Source organism: Rhinolophus sinicus, chromosome 3 (genome assembly GCF_057876585.1).
Source record: "Rhinolophus sinicus isolate RSI-liver-muscle chromosome 3, RSI-T2T, whole genome shotgun sequence".
In the NCBI taxonomy this organism is placed as follows: Eukaryota; Metazoa; Chordata; class Mammalia; order Chiroptera; family Rhinolophidae; genus Rhinolophus; species Rhinolophus sinicus.
The window spans coordinates 201022132-201035252 of NC_142503.1; the positions used below are offsets into that span (position 1 = coordinate 201022132).

Here is a 13121-nt window from a genome sequence, read left to right on the forward strand (position 1 = left end):
TACACGTGGTGGGGACGGTGGGGGCCTCATGCGTGGGGCAGCATCGAGATGCCCATCGCAAGGTGGCGTTCACACTCACCTCTATCCCACGTCGCAGGCCGAGGCAGTGCAATGACTTTTAAGAGCTACGAAGAGGCAACAAGTGTGATTTGCTAACAGTAAAACTGAGTATAGCAAATCTAAGGAAAAACTCAATAAAAAATACCAGGAGAGTTTAGTAAGATGGTCAGAGATGAGGCCAACAGCCAAAAGCCATAGCTTCTCCAGACACTCTAGGAAGAGCCGTTTGAAAGAAGCCGTTCCCATTTCCAATAGCCAGAAAAACTGTAAAACATCTTGGGGGGAAATTAACAGAAATGCTCACAAAACCTATGCAAGGAAAACAGTAAACTTTACTGGCAGACACAAAAGAAAATCTTAGTAATGGGGAAAGAGATCCTGCTCTTACGTGAGAAAACTGACGTCCTGAAAACGTCTCTGTCCCAAAGATCCATGCACACGGTGGGGTCCCAATCTAGCTGTAATCGCGCCTTTTATGGAGTTCAACGTGCCGACTGAAATCCACCTGGGAAAGAAAATGCTCGAGCATAGTGAACCCAGTTTTGAAAAAGAACAATGGGAATTGGCTTGCAGACAAGGCGCGAATTAGTCGAGAAACAGCCGTGTACCTACAAGCTGTGTGGACATTAGCGGGGAGGGGTGCACTGGGGCTGGCAGGCTGGGCTGCCTAGTGGGACCAAATGAACATGGATTTCGACGTCAAAAACAGATAAATTCTGTGAGTTAAAGAAGTAGCTATAAAGACACACACACACAAAGTTAAATAATGCTTGATTTCACTGGTAATCAGGGAGATGCCAGTGAAAGCAACAGTGAGATACTCTTTCTCACCCATAAAACTGGAAAAAAAATGGTAAAAGACGGATACTTTCTAATGATGATAAAGGTGTGAGAAAAACACGTACAGTGGGGAATACTTTATACGGCCTTTTCAGAAAACAACTTGGGAACAGCCATCAAAAAGCTCCATGTGTGTCCCCTTCGACCCAGCCTGTCCTGCGAGGGACCTGCTTAGAACGTGACACACACACGACACAGAACCACAGGCAGGGGTTTAGTGGCAGATGTGTGGTGATAGAAAAAAACAGTTAGAACGGAAAGAGAAGCAGTTAATTTCTCATCAGCAGAGGACAGCGCGTTACCGGAAATACTGTCCACAGCACGGAGAGCTCTGCCACCATCTGTAAAAGCCAAGCAGGGCCCTGTGCGCCAACGGAACGCAACGCCCCCCGCTGGCGGGGTGAGGTATAACAGTGAGGTGCCGACAAGCCACAAAACATCGTCAGCAACCCCACGACACACTGTGTGTGTTTTATTTTCTGTGTGCGCCCCTGTGCATGTCCATGTGAAGAACGTGGTTGGTGTAGACGCCTCCATGCCCAGCCACATGAGGCAGGACGAAGGGACAATACTTGCTTTGTTCCCCAGGCACGCATGCCTGCGTTCCCTGTGTAACTTAAACGAAGGACTGACAATGAAAAAAATTTAGAGTAGGCAGCTGGATACAGGTCTGGAGCTCAAAAGGAAGGAAACAGAAGGAACAAGGGTGGGAGCGAGTTGTCAGGGGACAGAGGGCCTATGGAGCCATGGGTGGGGAGGTATCTGGGACAGAGAAGAGCTGAGGGCCCAGGATGACCCCTGAGGCTTGAGGAGAGGGAGAGAACCAGCCAGGTGAGCCAGGGAGCAGTGGCCAGAGGGACAGGTGCAGACCCAGGGGTGGGTGGGGAAAAGCATGGGAAGACCAGGGCAAGGCGGCTGGGGCATGAGGGAGCGCGAGGGGGCTGCAAGACTCACTGAGGTAGCAGGACTCGAGCGTGACCTTGGACAAGCAACTTCAGCAGGTGGTGGGGCAGGTGGAGCTGGGGAGGGCTGGCGGCAGAAAGGGGAGGGGTGGTGGGGCGGGTTCTGTGCCCCCTTTGCCTTCTGCAGGTGAGCATGAGAGCCTGAGGCCCGAGGGGACATTGATCCATGCAGAGAAAAGGGGTGGAGAGGCGGGAAGGGCTTTGGTGAAGAAGGGGCTCGTCCTCTGTTCCTACAGGAGACGGGGGCCAGGAGCCAAGGCCTGGGGCTTAGTGAGGGGACAGCAGCCCCTCCAAAGAGGTGGGCGGTGGAGACACAGGAGCCGCTGGGGACAAGAATTGAGAGGCCTAACCTCAGTCTGCAGCCAGGGGACGGAGGTGCCCTTAAACAGGTGAGGTCGCTCAGCAGTGTCTGGTGCCCATGGGGCAGGTGAGTGTGAATTTAGAGAGGCCAGACATGCTGGCTGTGCACTGCTCCCCAGGCCCTCAGCTGCCTGGGCGCAAAAAAGGCTGATAAGGCAGCCACCAGGCTCCCGGTGGCAGGTCCTTCCAGGGCTGTGAGGGTGGGCTGGGACCACGCAGGTGAGGCCATCTGGCCGAGGACTGTGGGCGCACAGGACCAAGAGCCCCCAGGGCCGGAGAGGAGGAAGAACGTGGGGTCTCGATGGGTCAAAGAGCACAGGTGGGGCCAAGGGGCCAGAGCTGGAGGTTGTGCGAGGAGAGAGGTCAGATCCTCATGGCTGTGTGAGGGCGCGGGAGGCCTGGTCCCTGATGGTGAGAGCTGCACAGTGTGGTCTGTCCCGGGAACATGTGATGTGGGTGGCGTGGGGACCTGCCACGTGGAACTCAGCCTGAACAACCAGCATTCAGGAGGAGCCTCGACTGTCCCATTTCTGGGACTGGTGACACTTCCTGACCTGGAGCAGTGACCGAGTGGCATGCTATAAGTCTGGATTGGGGCAGAAAGCGGTTTCTGGCTTAACAACAAACAGGAAGGAACACTTTTGTTCAGACCTGGGTGTATCCACCCAAGCTTTTGGGGACACCAGTGACGCAAATTCCAGTTCACTGTGGTCCTTCAGTGATTGGGTGGGTTTCTGAAGTTCTGGGACCACCCGGGGTGGGACGGGTTCCAACCCCAAGGCTCCAGCCCCTGGTAGCCAGAGCTCACAGTGTTGGCAGCTGAGGCCCTTCCACTGAAACCAAGAGGGGGTCTTTGTAATTCGAGGCCCCCCACCAGGTATCTTAGAGTCAGTCTAGGCCCCATTCTTCACCAAGAAAAGTAATTAGGATGCACGGTCATCTCATATAATGCATTATGACTTTAATAAGGATAAAGTCCCCTTAAATGTTAGATGCAGTTAGGAAATATTAGTTAAATTATCACAGACTAATATGATCAGTTTCCTCTAGGATAAAATGTGATAAATGGTTTTTAATAAACTAAGGAGAATTATATGCATCATACTCGTGGTTCCTGTCAATTTTATTTAGAGTAAAATGCCATTGCAATAATTAGTTGGGTTTTACTATGTTCATTAAAAGCTTTCCTAATGACCGCTTGGAGGAAAAGGCAAAATTAATTTCTTTCTTGAACAGCAGAGGAATTCATTAGACAAACAAAAAGCAAACTCTGATGCCTGTGAGAGACAGGCTGGGGGCCACTGGGTTTACTGGCCCAGCTTGGGGATGGTGCTGTCCAGTCTGTCACTGGCTTTGAGACTGCTCCAGAGATGCATGTCAGAGAGGGGTACAGGCCCCAGGTGGAGGCCTGGCTAACCTCTCAGGTGCCACTGAGCTGTAACATAAAGGCCTCCTCCTCCAGGCAGCATTCCTGTACTGTTCCAACCTCAGGGCCGTCTCCCACCTGGGCTTTGCTCCTCCTAGCCCATGGTCCTGTGGTCAACAGAGGCCAAAGCTGGGCCTCATCCGTGCCTGTGGCCCCTAGGGGTCCAGCAGAGAAAGTCATTCAGGAGGGCTCAGGGGCCAGAAACTGGGGCCCTGACCCATCTTGGGTACCCTGGCCACCACCTTCCATCCCAGCTTGGAGCACGGGCAATGGTGTGGCCAGAGGGGCTGCCTGGGGAGCCGCGTGGTGGGACCATGGGCTGTGCAGGGTGAGTACAGTTCAGATGAAGGAGACCCAAAGGTGGCCAGACGTGAAAATGTTATGTCACCTGACCGAGGCCGCTCAGCAGTGAAGCAAGAGACCAGATCAGCTGATGCTACCCAGCTAAGAGCCAGGGTCCCACCCATCTGTGCAGGTGTCTCAAAGCGGGAGCCTAGGCACTCACGGCAGTAGCGTGAGGCTGAGAACCTTGTCTGTGAGCACCCTCACCACACACACCCTCACACTCACACCACAGACACACTCAGACATGCACACACCACACATTCACATACACTGTACACATGCCACACTCACACCCACCCATTCTCCCACTAGGTTTTGATTTCACGGTCCTTGAATGCCCAGCCACATCTCGTCTTCCCGGGTGTCTCTCCGGTCCCCCTGTGACCTGCCCAGGACCCCACTGCTGTCACCCTCCTATCTGTCAGTCCCTGAAAGCCACTGCAGAGCCTCCTGGTCGGGCCAACAGGTGCATGCGTGCCAACCCCAGCTCTGCCCAAAAGGGCACTTTGTCTCTGAGCCTCACTCCACTGTCCCTATTCTGACCCGGTGGGGTTATGGGAGGAGGGACTGAGACAGCAGTGGCCATGCAGGCCGGCCACGCCGGGTCCTGGTCTGCTGGCTCAAGGAGCCTCGCAGGCCCTGAGCCCAGACTGGAAGGGCTTTCTTTCCTGATGACCATCCAAGTGGCCAGCGTGAAGCTGCCCGCCAGGCCGTACACCCTGGGTGCCCCCCCCACCGACCCGAACTGTGACTGGTGGCCACTTGGGATGTGGGACTGTGTCATGCGCCCCTCCCAGCAGTGCCCCAGGAGGCCACGGCCAGGTGCTGTGGAAAGCTGGGAAGCCCCCACAAGGCCTGTCCATCCGTGGCCCCGCTTTCAGGCCCATCGCCAGGCCCCTCTCGAGGTTGCTCGGAGGCCTGGTGAATGAGCAAAGCCAAGGGAAGCTGACAGGAGCGAAACCACCAGGAGATCTCGGGGTGTCCCATCTCCTGGCCTTCATCGGGGGACCTCTGTGAAGCCTACCACAACCTCCCCCCTCCAGCCTTTCATTTGGCCTGTGGTGGGGGAGGGGCAGGGGCCAGCGGGCAGCGGGCAGCTCTGCGGCCTCTGGGAAGCCCAGCCAGAGGGGCCTCAGCCCAGTGGTAAGACAGGAGCTCAGTGCCTGGGCTCCCGCTCGCCCGCCTGGCAGCCTGCCCGCTCGCTCCCTCACCTCCGGCTCGGCCTGCCCCCAGCTCCTTGTGCACCAGCCGCCCACGCCCCTCACGGCACGCTCCACCGCACACAGGCTGTGTAGACAGGGCCTGCAGTGACGCTGGCACAGGGCCACCTGCTCAAAAGCAGTGTTTTAGTGCTTGGAGGGCTGCACGATTTTTAAAAAAGTCATTCTTTACCTGCGTTAGAGAAATACGGTCTGCAATGGACTGAATGTGTGTGTCCGCCCAAATCCATATGATGAAGCCTCACTCCCAATGTGATGGTGTGAGGGGGGGGGGCCCGTGGGAGGTGACGAGGTCCTGGGCGGTGGCCCCATGCGTGGGCTGTATGCAGAGACTCCAGAGAGCTCCCTCGCCCTGCACCGCGAGAGGACACAGCAAGAAGGTGCCGTCTATGACCCAGGAAGCAGGGCCTCACCGGACACCGAACCTGCCAACACCTTGCTCTCAGACCTCCAGCCTCCAGAGCTGTGAGAAGTGAATCCTGCTGTTCATAGCCCCCACCCCCGGCCCCTCACCCTGGCCCCCCCACGGTAGTTTGTTAAGCAGCCCGAATGGACAAAGATGGGGACACACACACCATTCTCACAGGACACAGATGCTTAAAAGGGAAGCCCTTTGCTAGCTGGGGCAGCTGTGATGGTGGGGTGTCTGGCCCCGCCAGCCAGCACCTGGTGGGGCAGGGGACAGCTAATTCTGAGCCAGTGGAGATGCATGTCACAGCAGCAGCATGCTACCAAGACCGGGCAGGACCCACGGTCCCCTGGAGCCGCCTCTGGAAAGCATCCTGGTTAGGAAGCTGCGAGTGGGAGGCAGGGAGATGGCCCTGCCTTAGAAGTGTTTGCGGAGCGTGACTCTGCAGCGCAGACGGGCAATTTCACTGGTAATCATGCCTGCGCGGATGTTTATTCATGCCCAGAAGCCCCCCTCGCTGGCTGCTAGAGCGAGGAGACACACTCAATTAAGCCGGGTGACGGCGTGCGTGGCCAGGGCTGGCGGGGACCAGGTACGGCACGAGAAGTCCCTGCGTGGCGAGTCAATCGGGGGCCCTAATTGGAAAGCAGTAATAAAAAGTAATTGAGTTTAATACATAATTTAGGTCATTACCCGTTAAGTTAATGCCTCCCGCTTAGGTGTGGGGAGAAAATTATTTATCTGCAGACAGGGAGGATTTCGTTTGTTGTTATAATGGAATGCTCGCCAATTGACTTTAATAAGAGCAGTTTGTTAAAGCAGATTTTGAATTGGTGCATAGATTGGACGTTCATGTGAATTTTTGACACGATATACTTGGCGCTGCCATCCTCCCGACAGTGGCGGGTTTGTGTTACCGTGAGCGCGTGACAGAAATGAAACTGGGTCCCTCTGCTGTCCTGACGATATGACTCCTGACTCCCTCCTGATTTTTTTAAGGAGGAGACATTAAAGGCACGCTGCTGCCCCTTTGAAGGGCCTCTTCCCTCTGAAACCGGTCCTGCAGCTGCAAACAAATTCTTCTGTTAAGCACCGAAAAGGAACCTAATAACCGTCCAGTACTAAGGTCCAACCCCGTGCGGTCAACTCACTTGATTTCTCAGTAATCCTGCAAAGTTGGGGGCATCACTAACCCAGGTCCCCCAGAGCACAGTAGGTCCAGGGGCCGGTGCTGGTCGTGGGTAAGGGGCCCGTCCCAATTCCCCTCGGGGTTTGGATCCCAGCCCCCGGCTGTTTGGTAATTGCGACTCTGGGCCTCAGTTTCCAAATCTATGAAAAATGGGTTAAGAGACTTAGGTGTGGTGAGGATGGAGGGAAAGTGGTGCTGGCCGAGAGCAGGGCTGGGTTATGGTGGGCACTACAAGCCGCCTGCCCCCACCCACGCCACAAGGCACAGAAAGCTTTTGACCAAGAAACAGGAGGACCGTGCCTGCCCCTGGCTGCTCACAGTGCTGAGGCCTTGGGTGGGGTCCCTTCCTGTCTATAAGGGGACTGGTGGTGCCTCCCTACGGCTATGGTTGCTGTTGGTGGCCCCACATCATCACTGCCAGTCTGGCCAACAGGCTGTGGGGGTCAAGCAGGCCTCCATGGTTTTTGGGGTCACTGAGGGGCAGTGTCCTGGGGACCTCAGGCTCCCAGCCAGTGGGATCATGGCTAAAACCAGCCGCCTTCCTGGACAGCTGGGGCGGGTCAGCCACCCTCGTAACTCCTTTGTGAGCCTCAAAGACAGGAGGCCCCGCGCACACAGCCTGCACCTCGGTCCCACCTGGCCCCCCGAGGAGACCCTGCTGCTCAACCTGCAGCATTTCCATGGGGACCCGCTCACAGGGGATCCAGCAAGGTGACTCCCTCCACAGTCTGCACTGCTGCCCCTCACGTCCACTGCCCTCAGGACACAGGCTCTGGACCAGGTGTGGTCCCCACTCTGAGAGATAGACACCTCACAGGGCCCCCTCAAAGCCCATGGGATGTGGGAGTGGGGGTCCTGGGAAGCCCCACCAGGGGAATAGTGGGGTCAGGAGGTTTAACTGTGAAAACAGGCTTTACATAAGGTCAAAAAAATAAACCAGTGGTGAGAACAGATTTGAAAACCTGGGGCTTTCAAATCACAGATATCTCCTGCCATCAGCCCTTCTCACTTCCTTTCTCACTATGACCTGGGGCAGCGCCTGGAGCCCAGAAAAGCCTGCGCCCCTGGGGACCCGTGACGGGAGAGGCATCCCCATCCTTAAGGACGCAGGGAGGTGCCCTTCCTCTCCTGGACAGTCTGCTGCTGCAGAAGCTTCCAGAAGTCATCACCCAGGGCTCCTTGTGTCCAGAAGCCCAGGCATGCACCCTCAGCAAACTTCCTGGACCCCAGTCTCCTGATGCAGCTATGCTTGCTATATGCAGGGACGAGCCTGTCCTGGGGGGCTCCCAGAAGGACCGAGAAGGGGGGCCCCTGGGCCTACAATGTGCCCACCATCTTGGTGACCCTGACTTGAGCTCCCCTGGGGACAGCACTTGAGAAACCTCACCCTGGCCTCAGCCAGAGCGCAGACTAAGGGGGTGAGGGTCATGAGGAAGGGTCCCCAGCCTGAGGATTGAGAGCCCAGCGGCCAGGGGTTCTCTCAGCCCCAGTGCCCACTGTGTGGACCCCCAGCCCCACCATCAGGCCTTGGAGTCCCCAGGAATTCACCTTACAGGCCCCACTGCCCCCGGCCCCCCACCCAACTCCCAGCCCTGCCAGGTGGCCTGAAGGCCCTGGAGAGAAACCTGCTCTCGCTGTGCCTTGGCCCAGCACAGGCCCAGCCCAAGGAGGCACCCACGGAGCTGCGCAGAAACAGGGTGAGCAGCCTCCCCACATGCCTCTGGGCCCCTCCCAGCAGGACCTGGAGTCACTGAACTGCTGTGAGGAGGGGAAAGAACGTGGGAGAGAAGCCGTCAGGTGGCTGGAGGGTCAGCCCCACGGCCTTCACCTTCTGTGCCCATGGACGTGACCTCTGTCTGCATGGCCCAGATGGCGGCCACGAGCCACATGGGCTTGATATGTGGCTCACTCAGTGCTAGCTTCCTTCATTCACTGCCACACAAGCAGCTGTGGGGCTGGGGGTCCCTGTCCCAGTGTCACCCAGGGTGACAGCCAGTGCCCAGCAGGCTGACTGGGGAGGCTGTGGTGTCCACTGCTGAGGATGCCAGCCACGGCCACCGCTCCGGAACAAAAGGAACAGCTTGTTTACAAATCGTGCCCTGAAATTTCAGTCGCCACTGTCGGCATCAGACTCACCTGCCCGGCCACACAGATTGGAGGGTAATTTATGAAGATTGCTTTCCCGGGGCCGCGGGCCTCTGCCTGCGAGCCAGTCACGCCAGGCTCATTTCGGATGCAGTTGGAGACCCCTGTATTTCACTATGACAATGTAATCACAGAGCCACATTAAAAAGTCATTATTGTTTAGAATCCAGCTTGGTTTGGAAAACACTTACTATAAAATTCAACAGCCTTTGTAAATTACCAAAAGGTTTGCCCAACTGCACCGAGCCCCGCGATGCAGACGGGCACTTACCACCGTGCTGACTCCGGGGAACCATGGGTCCAGGCACGCGGGGGATGATTAGCGAGTAATCAGAGCAGTCGGCCCCTGCAGGTCAGCTCATAAATAAGGATGACGTGACTTTGCACCCTCGAATGTCCCACACACACCGCTCCTGCTCCAAAGACGCGGAGGGGCTGCTTTGGGCTTGTCTTCCGAGCAGTGTGCAGATCCGTGGTCCCGAAGGCGGGGACTGTGTAAATTTGTTTCTCTGCTTGTCTTGCTTCTTGGCACCTCCTGGGAGGGCCTGGAGGAGTCCTAGGAGGGGGCAGTTTCCTGGGGCGCTCGGGACGCTGGCTGCAGAGCTCCAACAAAACACTCCATTTCCCTCCATGTCAGTCAGCCTGGATTTACATCTGTGCACAGTCGGTATATGCCCTGGCCATCTTGGTTTTCCTGATTGCCGAGAGCATGCAGCAGGCGGGCCTGGGATGTGGCACTGCTGTGGGGCCCTCGGAAGCGGGGCCCCGGGCTGGACCATGAGACAAGCTCACTTCCACTCCAGGAGACCCAGGCTTGCCCCACCCCCACCAAGGGACAGCTTGGGACAAGAGCCCAGCAGTCCTGATCCCAGCACAGGACCTGCCCTCAGCAACAGTGTCCCCTGAAACTAGTGAAAATTTCTAGAAACCTTTCCCACATCAGTCCCTTCTGAGAGGCTCACAGGCGCATAGAGCATTGAAGACTGCGAAGTGTTGCAGTGAAGACAGTGGCTTCGCTTGTCCCGTCGTGTTCCTGTCGGCCCAGACTCGCCTTGATCCACGGGGCACCGCCCACACTCACAGCCTCCATGGATGCACTCGGGGACCCACCGTGTGTCACGCTCGGTCGGTGCCTTGCTCGTGGGTCAGGGTCACGTGGCCGCCACACTCTGCAGGGGCCACCTCTGGGTGAGGCCCTCCCCAGGGTGGTGTGGGGTCCCACACCCGCCCTCCGCAGGCACCCAGCACGGGATGGGAGCACAGCAGTCCCCAGTCTCCGCACGGACGTGCATTGAGCAAAACAGACAAGGAACTTGAAGTTGAACTGGATTAAGTGGAAAGTGAGTTCGACTGAAAGAAAAGTGGATCAGAAAGGAACCCAAGTCACATCCGAACTGAGTGGAGTCAATAGACAGTGGATTGACATTGAAGGGAACTGGAACCTGAACACCAGGTGGGTGGTAGAGACAACAGGCAGGGCCCAGGTGGGAGGAGTGGACGAAGATGGGGGCACCTGCCCCGCCTGCCCCTTGCCTTTGGGAATCCTTGTGTCAACATTGCTAATACAAATGAAAACTAAAGGAAACGCGTGCTGGTGGATTTTCTGTAATGGGCATGGGAGCGGCGTTTCTGGAGAAGCTTTGGAGGTCACGCAGGTTGTGTGCCAGGAGCCTGCGACCGTCCTGTCATCTGCACTGTAGGACTCAAGGTGGGTGCACAGCTTGTATTATATTTCAGGCCTGTCCACTGGAAAGCTGCTTCATTCCTGGGAGTCCGCAGACCCAGCTGCCCCTTCAGCCGTTGGCGCGACGGCCCAGCACGCGTGGATGGGCACTACCCAGAGGCACTGGATCTGGAGGCTGCTGGGAACTTACTCTCCGGAAGGGACTTGGAACCGGGGCAGGGGCTGCGGGGACATTTGGGGCACAAAGCCCAGGACGTGGGATCGCTGCAACCCTGAACTCATAAACCACTTGGGTTCGCAGGCAGTAGGGCTACATGATAAGGAGAGAATATAAAAGTCAGGCCACAGACACCCCCCAACGTGCCAGGACGGAAAAAAAGATACACATGCACCGTGTAACCCTCAATCTTGATTTATAAAGCCTGCACTTTTGTTAGGTGGGTGCAAAAGTAACTGCAGTTTAAAAGGTTAAAAAAGATTGCAAAAACTGCAATTACTTTTGCACCCACCTAATAAATTCCTACTGCGAAAACTGGAGAACTAAACACACCTGTACATCCTAGTCTTCCCCCTCCCTTCCCGGCTCCCCTTAGTTCTGGTATTACAGGCGTTCTGCTCTTTGTACCCCTTCCATGTCAGCTGGACCAAGCCCCACGGCCGTCCCATCCATTCTACTTGGAAACACCTGCAGCGCTAGCCAGAGGCACCCCCAAACCCTGAATTCTGGAATTTGTCATCAAGAGGCTTTTGGAAGATGTTGTCCAGGAGTCCATCTCGTAGGGCGCATGTGTGAGGATGTCAGCAGCACCCTGGCTGGGTGAAAACTGCAACCGTCCCCAAATCTAGACAGGAGGGAGAGGCGGCCCCAGGCTCTCTGACCCGAGGTACTGAGCACGATCGTTCTGTCTGGAACTGCCTTTCTGGCGCGACAGACATCCATACCCTCGGCAAGTGCAAGGAGCCTGCAGGGATTCCCTCCATCGAGGCTCAGCAGTGGCCACTGCGCATTAGCTTTAGTCTGTCTCTCCTGTGGCAGGCCCAGCGAGGTCGTGATGGGGAATTGCAGAAGCGACTGAGCTGATGTCCCTGAGATGGAAATTGTCCGCCCTATCTGGTCAGCACAGCCATGTCCCATGAGACCTTCCCCAGCTGAGACTGGAGATGTGACAGAAGAAGGCGCAGGAGAGATGACGTGAGGACTCGACTGGGGTGAAGGACGCTGAGGATCCCATCACTGAGACTCAGGTCCGACTTCCAACCTGCAAATCTGTGAGCTAAGAAATGTGTTATTTTAACCACCACGTTTGTGGTAATTTGTGAAGCTGACGGGTGGGAGAGCCCCAGCCCGTTTGTTCAGCACCGCCCGTCAGCTCCGGTCGCAGGCTTCACATTTGGTGGGACAAGACTCTGGACTTCCTGCTCTGTCTTCAAACTTGGGCTTGACTGTCCCTGGTCCATCCGCGCCCCAGGTGGAGCTGCCACCCCCCTGGTTGGGCGCCATGAGGGATACTGTTAGGACTTTAAATGAAACTGCACTTCATTTATGGATTGTTTTACAGGACAACTGATGTTTTACTATTCAGGGTCTCTCTCTCCATCTACATCCTCCAATGACTTTTTAGTAGTTTCTCATTGGAGAGGTTACTCATCTTTATTTACTGCTGATACCTTAGCGTCCCATCGCTACTGTGAACGATGGGTTTTTGCTACTTTATTTTCCTATTAGTGTTGGCTGTTGTGTAGCAGCGCTGTGGGTTTTTACATCTCCTTATAGTAAACCTTATTAGTTCTAATGGTAAAGTTTCCTGGAAAACTTTCTTATGTAGAAAGTGATCTTGTCTGCACAAGGCCAATCTGTGTCTCCTTTCCAGTTCCCGGTCCTCTCTTTTCTTCCTGTCCTGTAACACTGGCCGGACCATCGGTGTCGTGTTGAGTAGTAGCCATGAGAGCCGCCGACCGACGCACGGGGCCTGACCTGGGGGGGCTGCGCCAGAGCCGCCCTTGGAAGCCCGAGGTCTGTGTGGCTCAGGGTGCGCTGCTTGTCAGTGAATGTAACCCTTGTATCTGAGAGCTTCACCACAGAGGGGGTTTGACGACTTCATTCTGTCTACAGCCCCTGAGCTGACTATAGCTTCTCCTAAGATCTGCTAGGAAGTGAATTATGCAAGTGGATTTTCTTACGGTCCCGGAACAAAGCCTGCTAGGTCATGGTCACTCTCCTGTTCCTCACTCCTGGTGTGTGAGCAGGCAGGACGGCTGTGCGCCCGCCCTCTGCTGCCCACGCATGACCCAGCTTGCCCCCCAACCCCCAGGGAGCTCACTGGACAAGCTCGAGGAGGACAGTGGAGCCACTATCCAAGTATTTACTGCCAAAGACCCTCCCGTATTGAGATCAAAATACTGACTGGTTTTGGGAGCAGTGGTCTTGTTTCTGTCTAGAGCGAAGGGCTGGTGGAAATACATCTGTCCCACCCAGTGGTA

At 56.0% G+C, this 13121-nt stretch overlaps 1 long non-coding RNA gene across 1 annotated transcript in view; it reads right to left on the minus strand.

The window, feature by feature from the left end:
- Positions 1 to 351: 351 nt before the first annotated feature.
- The window catches only part of LOC141570803 (uncharacterized), a 79780-nt gene continuing 67010 nt past the window's right edge, over positions 352 to 13121 (minus strand). Inside the window, exon 3 of the long non-coding RNA XR_012495255.2 lies at positions 352 to 565. This is a non-coding gene — a long non-coding RNA (uncharacterized LOC141570803). The remainder of the gene's footprint in view (positions 566 to 13121) is intronic.